Source organism: Pleurodeles waltl, chromosome 5 (assembly GCF_031143425.1).
Source record: "Pleurodeles waltl isolate 20211129_DDA chromosome 5, aPleWal1.hap1.20221129, whole genome shotgun sequence".
NCBI classification, from domain to species: domain Eukaryota; kingdom Metazoa; phylum Chordata; class Amphibia; order Caudata; family Salamandridae; genus Pleurodeles; species Pleurodeles waltl.
In genome coordinates this window covers 1042180193-1042197282 of record NC_090444.1, presented here as the reverse complement: position 1 = coordinate 1042197282, position 17090 = coordinate 1042180193, and the positions used below count along the sequence as shown (strand labels likewise).

The following is a 17090-nucleotide window of genomic DNA, read 5'->3' as shown; positions in this document are numbered from 1 at the left end:
GAATCAAAGAACTTTGAGAACATGAGGGTACCAGGAATGAAAATTCACATTAGGGAAGTAATACAGAACATTCAAACATAGGAAACATTAGATAAGTGGGAAGGCAGATGGGTGAAGAAAAGAGACAAGAAGAAAGGGGATTCTGCAAATCTTACTGCGAATGTGCAGCAGGTTGAGGATCCAGTGAAAATCTTATCAATGAGTGAGATTCCTAAAGGGAACTTCGTCCATGTCCCTTGGAGCAGAATTGACATTTTGTCATTTACCAACGATTATTCCAGGTTGAGAAAGAAGCCAGTGGAATGGTACCAGCAAACAGATAGGTTTCTGAAACGTGCAAAATGCCTGTGGGAAGATTTGAACACCCTGTTAGAAATAGTAGTTCCAGCAGACTTATAGGTCGAGTGCAGAAGTAGTGTAGACTGGCTGACGAGAGAACCTCAGAGAGATCCAGCAACAGGTGCACCGTCTCTTTATGTGATGAAATACTACTATAAGCTGATTGAATTTTTGAAAATGAGAATTTCACCCAAGAACATCGACTGGCAGAGAATAGACAGGACAGTCCAGGAAGGGAAGGAGTCAGTACATGCATACTATGCAAGATTGTTGCAGGCATTCAAGCATTACAGTGGGACAGAAACAATTGAGTCAAAAGACATGATTCATTTAGTGTTCAGATTTGTTGAAGGATTGAGACCTGAAATTAGCCAGATGAATAAGCGTCATTTGATTTGTTGGCAAGCAAAACCGATTGATAAAGTATTGCAGTATGCAAAGTACTGTAGCGATGACACTGAATTGAAACAGAGAATGTTGAAAGAAAAGGCAATGGTGATGCAGATTAAAGCAGCACAAACAGGAATGTAAGAAAGTTTTCCACAGCACCAGGGGAACATGTGGTTACAGAACCAGGAGAAATGTAGAGGTCGTGGAGGAATTGGAAATGTGAACCGTGGTCTTGATTTGAATACTGCGGTTCTTCAGAATGATGTGCAAGGGATGAAAAGAATTTTACCATGCCACGCTTGCAGAGGCCTCGGATATTGAGAATGGGAGTGTCCAATGTTAATAAAGGATGGTGTTGTTCAGCAGACAAACATAATAAGTTTTTTCCCAAATATGAGAGGACCAAGCATGAGAGGTCAAAATCCAAATTTTAAAAGTAATGTGAACCTGATGCAGCCTATGCAACAATTGCAAATGCCACATTTGCAGAGGCCCCAGTCGCAGCAAATGCAACCTCAAGTTCAATCAGTACCTAGGCAGAAATTTCAAATACCTCAAGCCCCAATGGAGCAGCACCATGTGATGCTTCCTCAGGAGGTCACAGGTCAAAGGCTTAACCAGAGTAATAACACAATACACCAATACCCATTACATAGTGAGGATGGAATAAAAGATGATTGGGTGAGTGAGAGTTCGGATGAAGAAGAATGCGTGACAGCAGCTTCATTAGAAGTAGATCAGGAAGGTCAATACGTGAAGAGAAAAGTGATGGGTCACAAAGTCTCATTTTTAGTTGACATAGGAGCTCCACGCTCTACAGTAAGAACTGAAGAAGTCCCAAACCTACCCTTTTCAGGGAAAACAGTACACATTTTGGGAGTTGCAAACCAATATTTGACAAACCCAATTACAGAACCAGTTCAGGATAAAATTGGCAATTTTTAAGAATTACACAAATTCGTAATCTGTGACTCGAGTCTGGTATCCTTACTAGGAAGGGATTTGTTTTGCAAAACAAGACAAAATACGTGCTCAAATGATGGAACTGCCATTCAGCTAAACAGTGATGATGAAGATGACTTGTCCACAGGAACAAATTGTGACACAGTGAATGAGGAGTACCATTCGATCAGTTTCTTTCCAGTTTTCACAATGCGAGATCTTCCTTCTGACTTATAGGGAACAGTTCAAATGAAGGTGTGGGATTTTACAGGAACAGACATTGGTCTAATTTAAGGAGTTGAGCCAGTTAAGCTCCCAGTCGAGCCAAATGCAATGTTTCCCCAGATTCCAATACGGCATGACACAGGACACAAATGAAGGGATTGCACCCATAATTGCAGAATTTGTAAACCAATGTGTTTTAAAAGAAGTGTTGAGCAGCCCATGTAATTCACCAATAATGGGATTGCGAAAGCCATGTGGGAAATTTTGAATTGTTCAGGATTTGAGGAAAGTGAATGATACTGTGATTGAAATTTTTGGATTGAGTTTATTGTTGGTGTAGAATTCCTCAAGGGTTTTCAGAGTCACTGTCCATTTTCAACCAGATCCTGAAAAAGAACCTAGATTAATTGGAAATGCCTTTCCAATCAACATTAGTCCAGTACATAGATGAATTGTTAGGCACTTCAAAGACAAGTATTGCTTTATTGAATCACTTGGGAAAGAATGGACATAATGTGTCCCCAGCAAAGTTACAGTTCTGTCAGAAAGAAGTGAAATACTTGGGACATCTGACTGAGAAGGGAACTAGAAAGATTTCTAGAGAAAGAGTGACAGACATATTTCAGGGGAATCCCCCAGCTACACAGAGAGATGTCAGAATGTTTTTGGGAAGAGGTATTGTCATCAGTGGATTCCCAACTTTTCAATCATTTCAAAGTCATTGCAAAAACTGACTCACAAAGAAGTTACTGATCCCTTATTGTTAGACCAAGCATGTATGAAAGCCTTTATTGAATTGAGAGAGAGTTTGTGCAAAGCTTTCGGTATGCCTTACTACACAAAACCCTTCATGTTGTTTTGTCATGAGCGTGATGCATGTTCTTTGCCCGTTTTGACACAAGTCCATGGTGGTGTGCCCAGTAGCATATTTTTCAGCCACTTTGGACCCAGTTGCAGCAGCTTTACCTGGCTGTTTACACACAGTAGCCGTAGTTGGACTGAGTCTCCCTCAGAATGAGAGCATCGTGACGGGACATCCTTTACCTGTTATGGTCCCTCACTCCATTGAAGTTTTGCTTACCCGAACCAAGACTCAATGCTTGACTAATGGTAGGTTGACCTGCTACGAAACTGTAATTCTGGGGTTGCCAAATTTATCGCTAAAAAGGTGTAAAGTGCTTAACCCAGCAACTTTGCTTCCAAAAGAGAATATTGAGGTTGACAAATTGAAAGAAATTGAACATGTCTGCCTGAGGTTACTACTTGTGCACAAAACCGAGACCTGCTATCCGAGATACTTAATTGGAAGAAAATTACCAAATTATTTTTGTTGATGGTTCCTGTTTATGGGATAACATGGGAACCTTGAGAGTAGGATATGCTGTGTGCACAATTTCTGGTATACTCGAAGCTTCCTGACTACGAGGAGTGTACTCTGCACAAGTGGCTGAGTTGGTAGTCCTTACGAGAGCATGCCATGTTTGGGTGTCTGGAGAGGGACAAGTGGTTTTTCCAAACAGTTTGTTGACTCAAGTGGCTAGATATTATCATGGACAGGCACATGTAGGAAGTGATGCCATGATTCAAACATTTGAGCAGTTTTAGTTCAATCCAAAGTTTAGACAGGTTGCCAAAGCTATTTACCACTGTTGCATCATCTGTCAACAGATAGACGTGGAAAAAGGGGCTGTGGTCAACATGAGGCACTTTGGAAGAGATGGAGGTCCATTTCGCAGAATGCAGATGGATTTTATTGAGATGCCTGTGTGTGGTGGATTGAGATATGTGCTGATGATTGTTTGTATCTTTGTCAGTGGATTGAAGCTTACCCTACCAGAAGAAATGACAACCTTACAGTAGCAACGTTATCGCTTACAGAACTGATGCCTCGCTTTGGTTTTCAGGTCTCTCTAGAATCAGATAGAGAAAGTCACTCCAACAAAGAAGTAATTAAATTGCTATGTTCAGCTTTAAACATTGAGCAGAAGTTGCATTGTAGCTACCACCCTGAAGCCTCAGGACTTGTTGAGCAAATGAATGGTACCTAGAAGTCAAGAATTGCAAAGATGTGTGCATCCACGAATCTGAAATGGGCAGATGAACTGCCGTTGGTTCTAATGAGTATGAGAAACACACCTGACAGGAAGAATGGACTCTCGCCACTTGAGACCTTAATGGGCTGAACAATGAGATTGCCAGTGGTTCATGCCAATGCTCTTGTGAATATAACAGATGATATGGTGTTGAATTACTGCAAGGGTCTGGCCAATGTGGTTCACTCTTTCTCTCATCATCGGGTGAAGCCACCACACTGCAACCCTCTGAAGATCAAAGCCACAACCTGAGAGCGGGAGATTGAGTTGTGATCAGAAAACACGTGAGGAAGACTTGCCTTGGTGGAAAGGCCCATACCAAGTAGTACTGGTTACTACTACAGCTGTGAAGTGCGCTGGGGATCCAAACTGGATTCATGCCAGCCATACTCAGAAAGTACCCTGTCCTTTGGACAATGAAGAAGAGTTGTTGTAAAGAAATGGCTCCCTGTTGCAGTTACCCCCCCACTTTTAGCCTGATACTGAGGCTGACTTGACTAAGAAGTGTGCTGGGACCCTGCTAACCAGGCCCCAGCACCAGTGTTCCTTCACCTAAAATGTACCATTGTATCCACAATTGGCACACCCTGGCATTCAGATAAGTCCCTTGTAAACTGGTACTTCTAGTACCAAGGGCCCTGATGCCAAGGAAAGGTCTCTAAGGGCTGCAGCATGTCTTATGCCACCCTAGAGACCCCTCACTCAGCACAGACACACTGCTTACAAGCCTGTGTGTGCTAGTGAGAACAAAATGAGTAAGTCGACATGGCACTCCCCTCAGGGTGCCATGCCAGCCTCTCACTGCCTATGCAGTATAGGTAAGACACCCCTCTAGCAGGCCTTACAGCCCTAAGGCAGGGTGCACTATACCATAGGTGAGGGTACCAGTGCATGAGCATGGTACCCCTACAGTGTCTAAACAAAACCTTAGACATTGTAAGTGCAGGGTAGCCAGAAGAGTATATGGTCTGGGAGCCTGTCAAACACGAACTCCACAGCACCATAATGGCTACACTGAAAACTGGGAAGTTTGGTATCAAACTTCTCAGCACAATAAATGCACACTGATGCCAGTGTACATTTTATTGTAAAATACACCACAGAGGGCACCTTAGAGGTGCCCCCTGAAACTTAACCGACTATCTGTGTAGGCTGACTAGTTTTAGCAGCCTGCCACAAACCGAGACATGTTGCTGGCCCCATGGGGAGAGTGCCTTTGTCACTCTGAGGCCAGTAACAAAGCCTGCACTGGGTGGAGATGCTAACACCTCCCCCAGGCAGGAATTGTCACACCTGGCGGTGAGCCTCAAAGGCTCACCTCCTTTGTGCCAACCCAGCAGGACACTCCAGCTAGTGGAGTTGCCCGCCCCCTCCGGCCAGGCCCCACTTTTGGCGGCAAGGCCGGAGAAAATAATGAGAAAAACAAGGAGGAGTCACTGGCCAGTCAGGACAGCCCCTAAGGTGTCCTGAGCTGAAGTGACTCTAACTTTTAGAAATCCTCCATCTTGCAGATGGAGGATTCCCCCAATAGGGTTAGGATTGTGACCCCCTCCCCTTGGGAGGAGGCACAAAGAGGGTGTACCCACCCTCAGGGCTAGTAGCCATTGGCTACTAACCCCCCAGACCTAAACACGCCCTTAAATTTAGTATTTAAGGGCTACCCTGAACCCTAGAAAATTAGATTCCTGCAACTACAAGAAGAAGGACTGCCCAGCTGAAAACCCCTGCAGCGGAAGACCAGAAGACGACAACTGCCTTGGCTCCAGAAACTCACCGGCCTGTCTCCTGCCTTCCAAAGATCCTGCTCCAGCGACGCCTTCCAAAGGGACCAGCGACCTCGACATCCTCTGAGGACTGCCCCTGCTTCGAAAAGACAAGAAACTCCCGAGGACAGCGGACCTGCTCCAAGAAAAGCTGCAACTTTGTTTCCAGCAGCTTTAAAGAACCCTGCAAGCTCCCCGCAAGAAGCGTGAGACTTGCAACACTGCACCCGGCGACCCCGACTCGGCTGGTGGCGATCCAACACCTCAGGAGGGACCCCAGGACTACTCTGATACTGTGAGTACCAAAACCTGTCCCCCCTGAGCCCCCACAGCGCCGCCTGCAGAGGGAATCCCGAGGCTTCCCCTGACCGCGACTCCTTGAACCTAAAGTCCCGACGCCTGGGAGAGACCCTGCATCCGCAGCCCCCAGGACCCGAAGGACCGGACTTTCACCGGAGAAGTGACCCCCAGGAGTCCCTCTCCCTTACCCAAGTGGAGGTTTCCCCGAGGAATCCCCCCCTTGCCTGCCTGCAGCGCTGAAGAGATCCCGAGGTCTCTCATAGACTAACATTGAAAACCCGACGCTTGCTTCTACACTGCACCCGGCCGCCCCCGCGCTGCTGAGGGTGAAATTTCTGTGTGGACGTGTGTCCCCCCCGGTGCCCTACAAAACCCCCCTGGTCTGCCCTCCGAAGACGCGGGTACTTACCTGCAAGCAGACCGGAACCGGGGCACCCCCTTCTCTCCATTCTAGCCTATGTGTTTTGGGCACCACTTGGAACTCTGCACCTGACCGGCCCTGAGCTGCTGGTGTGGTGACTTTGGGGTTGCTCTGAACCCCCAACGGTGGGCTACCTTGGACCAAGAACTAAGCCCTGTAAGTGTCTTACTTACCTGGTTAACCTAACAAATACTTACCTCCCCCAGGAACTGTGAAAATTGCACTAAGTGTCCACTTTTAAAACAGCTATTTGTCAATAACTTGAAAAGTATACATGCAATTTTGATGATTTGAAGTTCCTAAAGTACTTACCTGCAATACCTTTCGAATGAGATATTACATGTAGAATTTGAACCTGTGGTTCTTAAAATAAACTAAGAAAAGATATTTTTCTATATAAAAACCTATTGGCTGGATTTGTCTCTGAGTGTGTGTACCTCATTTATTGTCTTGTGTATGTGCAACAAGTGCTTAACACTACTCCTTGGATAAGCTTACTGCTCGACCACACTACCACAAAATAGAGCATTAGTATTATCTATTTCTACCACTATTTTACCTCTAAGGGGAACCCTTGGACTCTGTGCATGCTATTCCTTACTTTGAAATAGCACATACAGAGCCAACTTCCTACAGTTGTTGAGAGTACCATCAACTTCCGGACTAACCGCAGAGACAGAGAAGGGAACAGGAGACTCAGAGACTAAATCTGAGCAAACCGAAAACAGTTTAAACACTCCTGTGAGAGACGAAGTGGAAGACATACAGGGGAGTGACAGTGAACCAACCTCAACTGAGGAAGCAGGAGAGTCTAGTCAGAGGAGGGTTCTCCCAGAAGCAGACGGTCTTGAAAGACAAACAGAGCAAACTACAGACCCCGACGTGGAAGGAATTGAGGCAGATCAAAGTCAAAACAATCTGACTCCGCCTGAACCAGTCACAGGTACATCGAGAGAAAATCTTAAAGAACAAAGAGAAGGTACAAGGCCAGCACTAAAAAGAGTATTAACAAAGGGTCCACTGAAAGGAGATAAGTGGCCGAAATCACAAGCCTAGAGGAAAGAAGCAATTACAGTGACAACAACTGAAGAAGAAATAGACATAACAAGAAGAGAAGACTTGAGTGATCGAGAGTTAAATGGAGATCAAAGATTGAAAAGAAAAAGAATTGCAAACAGAAGGTACTCAGGTCCTGAATGGGCGTATGCAGAGACAAGTGAATGGCAGAGTGAATTTTTGTCTTTTTGTTTTGATCGTAAAATTCCAGGTCAATACTTTGGTAAGTTAAGTGAGATAAATGAACTGAACTTTGTGAAACTATGAAATTAAGTAAAGTGCAAAAGGAACAACTGAAAGTAACAGGAATAGACTTTTTGAAATAACCTGATTTGACAAGCTGCTAAACCGATTTTGACCTATTGCCGATTTTGACAGGCTACCGATTTTTTACAAGGTCCTGGAAGAAAGACTGCAAGCTGTAAATAACTGCTAAAGAAGATTGAAGATTTGCGTTTTGTTTTGCTGCAGAGTAATACATTTTCCTTCTACTTTCTGATTTTTTACATATCATGAGTAACCATAGCCAACAGGTTAGGAACAATAGGTGCTGTAAATACATAGGCACTGGTTTGATGACTGTATGCATGATATTGTGTTTGGTGTTGATTGTGAGTATGACTCTTCTTGACAAGATTGGAGCCAACCATATCTCAGCTTCAGAGACAACTACTACACTCACAGAATTAGACAGGTTTAGAATAGATGAGAAGTATTTGCATGGAGACAGCTCCCAAGGAGAACTTTCTTTGAATGTTTTCTATTGCTTATTGCATGAGTATATTGAGGTAATGAATGCGACAGAATGTTATGTCTGTATGCAGATTCCTTCATCAGTGGAGGAAGAAATTACTTACTATAGTTTATGCCTTACTTAAGCAATAAGATGTAGTCGTTAATTAACAAGATTCTATAACCAGGAGTACATTCAGTACTTCTATTCAAACCAAGACGTAGTGTTTTTGTTTGTTCCTATAATTAAGTACCTGAGTAGAATAGCTGAGGAAAATAATACAGAGGTAGAGAGAGGATTCTTTGAACCTACGTTGACATTTGGGACAGCTTACGCTCACAGAAACAACCGCACATGCTTGCTTACACCTATAGAGAAGAGTTTCTTAGATCAGACTGATGACAGACGAAATGCATTAAAGGAGAGGTTAGAAAAGGGCATAGGGAAAAGGACATTTAGAAATGATCATGCATCTAGTGAAATAAAGACGCAAGGAAAATTAGCTTTAGATGCAAGTGATGGTTATATAGGCCTAAATCTAAAACTGACACATTGTTTGTTGGAACAAGTGAATGCAGATGTGTTTTTGTTTCAGAGTAAATGGACGTTCATGTTAAATGGACAAGGCCCAGCAATTCCAGGAGTTAAGTACATCTGTGGACCAAATGCAAAATACTGCCTTAGAAGAGGATGGTATAGCACGTTACATGGGGATAGTTTTCCCAAAAATGTATCAACTTGAGAACCTGAATAAGGTACCTAAAATGACTGAATTACATCATGATAGACAAAAGCAAGAATCATATTCTGGCATAGTTGGAGACATTTTTAGAGAAATAATTCCTTCAGTGGGAGTTAATCTGAATTCTTTGAAAGTTCAAAATTTGTCTACTATTGTGGATAACATGCTGACTAATTTTTCAGGAGCCATAATCCTAATGGATACAGAAATGGCTGTGGTAAGATCTTTGACTCTTCAAAATCACCTTGTATTAGACATCCTTTTAGCAAAGGAGGGCGGGGTTTGTAAAATGCTGAACTTGCAACATTGGTGCACATATATACCTAAGAATAGAAAAGAAATTAGAAGCCTTATTAACCATTTGTCTAAGGATAGCGCTGATTTGAAAGAGTTGAAAGAAGCAGGAGATTGGGAAATGGTTGGAAAAGGTTTTGCTTCTATGGGAAATTGGCTGGGCAAACTAGGGAAAGGGATACTTTTGAAGTTAATACAAAACTTTCTAACTTTTACTTAGAGGTGTAGTTATTCAAGGCCAAATGGGTCATGGTATCTGAAGATTACTGATTCCAAATGAAAGGTTTGTTTATTGACTATGTTGAAAGGCTTGATGTTTAGATGTGAAGCTTCTAGTGGAATCACTCTAAGTGTAGTCGAAAGGTCCATCGAACCTCTAACGCGTCACCTTATAAATTAAATTATAAAAGATCAAATAAGGTCAGACACGCTCACACTTTTTACCCCATTTTTGTGTGCTTTTGACTTGCTTTTCCCACATTCTCACTGCTTTCTCTTTGCTTTTTCCACCATTTTTTCTGTGCCTTCTCCTTGCTTTTCCCTCGCTTTCTCCTCGCTTTTTCCACCTGCTTTTTGGGTGCTTTTTCCTTGTTTTCCCTCATTCTCATAGCTTTCTCCTTGCTTGTTCTGCTGTTTTTTGAGTGCCTTCCCCTTGCTTTTCCCTTGTTCTCACTGCTTTCTCCTTACTATTCCCCCATTTTTTGTGTGATTTCTCCTTGCTTTTTGTCCATCCTCACTCCTTTCTCCTTGCTTTCCCACCATTTTATGTGTGCCTTCTCTATGCTTTTCCCTCGTTTTCCCTGCTTTCGCCTTGCTTTTCCCACTGTTTTTTGTGTGCCTTTTTCTTGCTTTTCCCCATTCTCACTCCTTTCTTCTTGCTTTGTCCCCCCATTTTTTGTGTGCCTTCTCCAAGCTTTTTCCCCATTTTCACTGCTTTCACCTAGATTTTTTCATCATTATCGCTTCTGCATGGCACCCATTATTTCCTGCCTAGCCCAGTCGAGCCCCGCCCACCAACTACCAGTACCCTTCCCTCGTCCCAGGACCTATATTGGGGCTGCCTCCAACAATGAGAAAATCAACTCCCTGGATGGGGCCAGGGCACCCAACAATTTAAGGTGAGGCCCCAGGGGTGGGGTCCCCAGGGCCAATGCTGGCCCAGAGAGGGGGGTCTGTGTGCCCCTTCCCCCCTTTAAATGCTGGGCAGGCCATGGGGGATGGCATCTCTGGGGCCAATATTGGCCCGGGTTACAGGGGCAGCGTGCTCCCCTTTAAAAAGGTGGCAAGTCAATGTGGATGGGGTCCCCCAGGCTGAAACTGGTGTGGGAGGGGCTGCGTGCCCCCAGCCATGTTGACAAGCTGTGCACGGCATGGGTTTGGCTGCATGTGGGCTTGCGGGGGGGCTGACTGCAGAGCCTGCAGCAACTTCAGCTGTGTGCAGCGGTGGTAACTGAATGTTACTTTGCAGTAAAAAAAACATAGAAATGCAATGAGAAAACCAAAGGTTACAGGAACATTATGGTTAGGAAATAAAATTTAAAAAACATTAGAAATTTGCTAAAAAAACAAAGGTTCACATTTTACACACACAAAACCATAGAAAGTCACACCCTTGCCAGCACTGCTAATTACCCTCATATTGCAATACTCATAACATCTTATATGGCATCATTGATAACATCTTGGCAACATTTGATGTAAAAGTATTGATGAGAACACTGTGCATGTCGGTGCGCACCTTATAAGTCCTGTATGGCGCGATTTATAATTGCTTGAGATAACTATAACTATAATTGCTGAATTTCTATGGTTTTGTGTGTGTAAAATGTAAACCCAACAATAACATCCTTGTTACCTTTGATTTTTTAGGGAAAATATATTTAAAAAAAAAAAAAAATATATATATATATATATATATATATATATATATATATATATATATTATTACTAAGCGTCCAGACTCCTTCAGGTTTGAGGGAGTATGTGTACACGTATGCACACACCCACACATATACAGACACACACATATACAGACACACACATCTATACACACACCCACACACACATACACACATTCTCTTTCTCTCTGTCTCTGTCTCTCTTTCTCTCTCACCTGGAAGAGTCAAGGCTCAAAGCAATGGGGACAGGTCCATCTCTTCTAATTCTGCATCTAGACTTTCGCCAGAGAGTAATCAGAAGTTCTCAACAGCCTGTGACTCGTGAGGGACATTTGCTGCTGGGCTCGTTACATAAACTAGAACTTCATCCGCATGCAAAAATATTAAGGGGTGTTCCCCTTTACTGGTCAGCCACCTCTCAAAACTAAATATAACAGCCCAATGCTCCCTTGTGACATAAAGGAATACAGGGGATAGGAGGCAACCCTGCCTGTTATCTTTCTATCCACCACCGATTTGAAAAAACCCTCCCTTTTGTGTATTCAGGCCAGTAGTTCTATGTTTAGATTTCTGGTGTGGAGTTAATCTCCCGGAGAACCTCTAATAAATATTCCCACCCAGTGTAAATAAATTAGACTTCATGGCAGCACAACAGCAAAAGAAAGTGATGAAATTGCAAGCCTGTGTGACCTGAATAAAAGAGGTAACATTTAGCTGGTAAAGCGTTAGATACTGCTATGAAAGAAAGTTGTTAACTGGGGAAGCTTTGTATGTAAACACAAGTGTAGTATGTTAAAACATGTGTAGTGACCACATCGATGCCCTTCCTTTTTACTGTTTTGGGTTGCTGTGACTGTTTACATTGATGAAACAAACAAAAATGAAATTTTATCAGTTTTAATTAATATATTTCTTGCAACACATGGATCATGAAAGTTTCTAACCTGCAAATGTGATTTAGAAAATGTAATAACTTTGATTCCTCGTTCATGCTTTTTCTCACTCACTTTTCTTTTAGCACTTCTTCCCCATTAATTCTCACACTCTCTCTCTTTTCATGTTCATTTTTAACTTTCTTCAGTTACCTCATTTTCATGTTTTTCCTCATCTCTGTTTGCTTCCTTGCCTTTTCTTACTTTTCAGTTAAGTCTGGGAGACGTTACACAATCTATAAATAGAGAGCGAGGCAAAAGGTAAGTCTTCGGCAATCACTGGTTGCTGTAAGTGGCATATTCATAAGTCAACAATCATTAACCACTGCTGACTGTAGCCATCATTCGTGAAATAAGGAGTGCTGCCTCCACAATGGGTTACAGAGTGTCCATTAGTACATGAGGGCTATGGGTGGAGGGTGAGACATTTTTTTGTTTTGTGAGGCTGGGGTGACCACCTGTCCATCACCTTCCTAGAATGTCTTCAATTACAGAGTGAAAACCACTCCCCGTTTTTACTTGCTAAATGCACTTGTCCTAAAATTACTGTAAGTAGATGGTCTCAGATGCTTTGGGCTCACTTTTACATGAGCTTCAATGGCAATTTCCAGCACTGTGTTTCACCCAATGTGTTCTGTTTAATGAGCCCATGCCACCCCACTCTCACAACCTGTTCTCCTGTCACAAGCATGTCCAAGGATGTCCGGTCTCTATGGAACTGCCTGTCGAGTTCCACAGTAGCTGGTGGCCAGTGAAGAAGAGCTGATGGGAGAGGACTGGGACATCTGGATGTAGGGTGAATTTGGAATATAGGAAATCTGCCTATCTAGGAAAACTGCCTTTTCTCCATGGTCATCAAGGAATTGTTCACTTTTTTTAGGACCCTACTTTAGCTGGTATTAGAGCTGTGACATTGCCAGTCGGTACCAGTGTGTGTTCTTCCTCTAAAAAAGGTACAGTGAAATTGTTTTCCCCCAATTTGTGTATTTGACTTTCTTGTAAAGTCAGTGTAAGTTGGTGCAGAAATTGCACCAATGGTGTGGTAGTTAAATGTCATATGTGGGCTGCAGTGCATATTTATACCATCCACTTATATGACAAAAATCTATGGCTGCTAGGCGGACCCTTGTTTTCTCAAATGATTGCAGTTCAAAAGCACTGCAGTGACACTTTGAAGTGGTACGTGTCTTTGTCATGTAGGAAAACTCATGTTTATCTTAATACTGTGCATTGTAAGCCCATAGGGCTGGGTACTTGATAAATAAAAAAGCTGGTACACTATATGTGTGTACCTTCACGGTGAATAAATTACCAAAGGCTGTTTTCCCTCTTTAGGTAAGGCTAACTGTTCCAGGAACAAGCCTAGGAGTAATTAAAAACGTTCTGCTTTTTTGACAGGGAAGAGCTAGAAACCTGAATGAAAGGTTATTTTCCACATAGTTTAAAAAATCAAGCATACATATGAAAATAGATTGTTGATCATTTTAGTGGACAAGTAACTTTATACAACTGTACTTTTTACAGCCTTAGCCAAGACTATTTAGAACCAGTTTGTCAGTGAACACTACTTGAGACGTTAAGTACACATAGATGACTGAGAGTGAACAACCATGCTCACAAAGACACGGCCTCTAAGCCCAAGTAGGCAGAGGTATTGCAACATCTAGCATTTTAACAGAGATTAGCCATCTGAGAAGGGAACAGGAACAGTTGTCAGATCACAAGACAGCTTTAACACCTCATCGTTTGACTTGGAGATGCCAAAAGAGGTTGGCAGGACCTGCTCCCATTAATTTCTCAGGGCCCTCACAAACATTTTGGCTCCAATCCAGCAAGAAGTAGAGCCAGGCTTTGACCACAGCTCTTCCAGATTAAAGAAGGGTTAGATATTTCCAATGTAGGGCTTCGGTAAGCTTTTACAGTAAAGAGAAGAGGAAGTTCTGCAACAGGAGGTGAGCACAGGGTGATAAAGTAGACAGGGTTTGGGACAACAACCAAAGCAAGACAAGAAGGCCCTGTTGTAAGAAAAGGACTCAAAGGCTTAATAACCCTGCTTTCAACAAGGGACTGGAACGACTCTTTAAAGATTAAGGGGGTTATTACAACTTTGGAGGAGGTGTTAATCCGTCCCAAAAGTGACAGTAAAGTGACGGATATACCACCAGCCGTATTATGAGTCCATTATATCCTATGGAACTCGTAATTCGGCTGGTGGTATATCCGTCACTTTACCGTCACTTTTGGGACGGATTAACACCTCCTCCAAAGTTGTAATAACCCCCTAAGTGATTAACCTCCACAAAGCACAAAAAGCAAAATATCTCCTGACTCCACCTCAGAGGAGTGGATCCTATGGGAACCTTGGCTGGAGAAAGACCTAGGATCTAGACATCTGCCTTGGGGATCCTTGAGCTTCAGGTGTGGCCAGAAGGAGCCTTTGCAGCAATTGAAGAAAAGTGGGACTTAGTATTTTTTTCACCTCTAGATGACCAGGACACAGTGGTAAGGCTAAGATACGTAGGTCGTACCCTAGAAAGGCTAGAAAACCAAGTCTGTCTCATTTAAAGCTTTTTGATGTGCGAAAAAACAGGTTGAGTGGGACCTCCCGGTAAAGGATTCTGGCCTTCTGGAGTAATGCCCAGCAAAAGTCTGTCAGCCTTGCCTCAGTGGCAAAACATAAGAGCCAATAAAGTAATTCAGTCCAAAGGTAAAATCTTGCACTGGGTGAGGTGGCAAATCTGTCTCAGGGATGAATCAACCCTAGGGGCTCTGAAATCCAGCTTTGAACCACTCTGATCATCTAGTGTCAATATCAGTGACGTCAGTTGGCATTTGAATATGATGTAACTGACTTCAAAGAACCGTTGCCAGTTGCAGCCTTAAACAGTGGCCCACTACAAGACACTGAGTATCAAAAAAGTTAACAGGGCGACCTGCTTGATAAATGCGACCTCTGCTCCGTCACTGTTGGTCTGAGATCACACCTAATTTTTGGTCAGCTGCGAACTAATATTTTTCATTGGTGCTTTACTTGGACTAAAAATCGGCTTCTCTCTTGTATAAGTCTATTATGCATCTCCTGCTGTCCAGAGCAAAAATGAGGAAACTGTCTTACTCCAGTAACTGCACATTATATGTAGAAAAAACACAAGTTATAAATTGAGTTACGGGTCTGGCTCACATACAACAAACCACTAAAATTCGACAGTTATGGATTGGTATTTGACTGTGGTAAGACATTTGATCAAATGTTTGCCTTTGCTCTTGTTTTTTTTATGAGTATGAAACTCTTGAGTCAGAGGTGATTCTACAATCACGACACTCGTGAGTCAGAAGTGATTTGACCGTCAACCTCCACTCCATTGCGCTTGGCCTGAAATCATGACTAGGTTTCGATCATCCACTAACTCTATCTAACTGATATTTTTCAATGGCAATTTTTCTAGGTGCCTTTTGCCTTAAAAGTTAAGCCTATTGCTTTTAGAAGCCTAGTGTTCATCTCCTTTGAGCCAAACATAGCATTAATGATTACAACCTGTCTGATTCCAATGCATACCTAAATCAGTGAAAAATACAAATATATATACTGTGTAGTTATAGTTATGTCAGACTTTACATAGAAAGAACATTTAAGGGGTCATTATGATCCCGGCGGGTGGCGATAATATGGCAGTAGTACCGCCGACAGGCTGGCGGTAATTACCGCCACTTTATGACCGTGGCGGACCCGTGACGGAGTGCTGCCCTGGGGATTACGAGTCCTCATCTGCCAGCTTGTTCATGGCGGTAAACACCGACATGGAAAGGTTGGCAGTATGGGAGACTCAGGGGGCTCCTGGGGGCCCCTGCAATGTCCATGCACTTGGCATAGGCACTGCAGGAGCCCCCATGCACAGTCCCATCGCGCATTCCACTGCGCCCGAATTACGGGCTGTGGAATGCGCAAAAGGTGCTGCTGCACCCAACGCACCTCAACATTGCAGCAGGCTCGATTACGAGCCGGCTTCAACGTTGTGGTGACTTTTCCGCTGGGCGAGCGGGCAGAAACGCTGTTTCCGTCCGCTGGCCCAGCGGAAATGTCATAATAGGGCGCCAAACATACCACCAGCACTGGCCGTATGTTCGCACCCACAGCTTTGGCGGTCTTTTAAAAAGACCGCCTAAGTCGTAATGATGGCCTTAATGTTTTGCTGATATATTTGGTGTCATTTGACAAATCTACGCAAAGCTTTACCCTACAAAAAAATTTGCCACCTCAGCTCCTTTCTTGAAAGTCATCCTTTATGTGGGGCTAAGAAAAAGGAGGGTCCAAAAACTCGTTTCTCCATGTAACTTCACAGAGGATTTTAGATAATATAGATTAACGGATTTGCAGACAGAGGGCTAGATTTTTGTCCAGAAAGCATGCTGCTTTGTGATTAGGTGTAAATCTGGTCAGTAGCTTTGGAGAAATGGTTCAAAAGTCATAAATAACTAGCACCACAGGGTTCCGGAGGAGCCTGTAGATCAAAAGATAAGATCTGATTGGCTGCCATCAACACCAATGGAGATGTTGGGCAGCAAATTTAGGACTTGAGACTTGGGCTCTATGTCCTGCAAAGTAAGAGTAAAAAATATATAAGGAGGAAGGGTAAGGACACTCTGACCCCAAATCCTGTGTTGCTGGGGAGAGACTCATTCAGGGGACAAATGTTTTTTATTTTTTGCATGTCGTGGGTCCCACAGTACTCCTGCAGGACAAAGCGTTGCCCTTGTAGATCTGCTGTAGAGCTGCAAGACTGGCGAAATTTTTTTTAGAAAAATGTGGGTCACTGTGATTTTTCAAAGTTCTCCCAGGACGGCCATTGTCTGGGGTTAGGCACCTGTTTATTTATTCCATTATTCTCAGGAGGAGGAGTGTGTTGGATCCCTTCCACGTGCCAAACTTCAGCCCCCGGGACCCCATCCTCTGTGGCCCAATGC

General features: G+C 43.3%; 1 long non-coding RNA gene across 1 annotated transcript in view; it reads right to left on the bottom strand.

Moving 5' to 3' along the window:
- LOC138296273 (uncharacterized) overlaps positions 1–17090 on the bottom strand; it is a 137576-nt gene that overhangs the window by 36755 nt on the left and 83731 nt on the right. Inside the window, exon 2 of the long non-coding RNA XR_011203802.1 lies at positions 12282–12364. This is a non-coding gene — a long non-coding RNA (uncharacterized lncRNA). The remainder of the gene's footprint in view (positions 1–12281; positions 12365–17090) is intronic.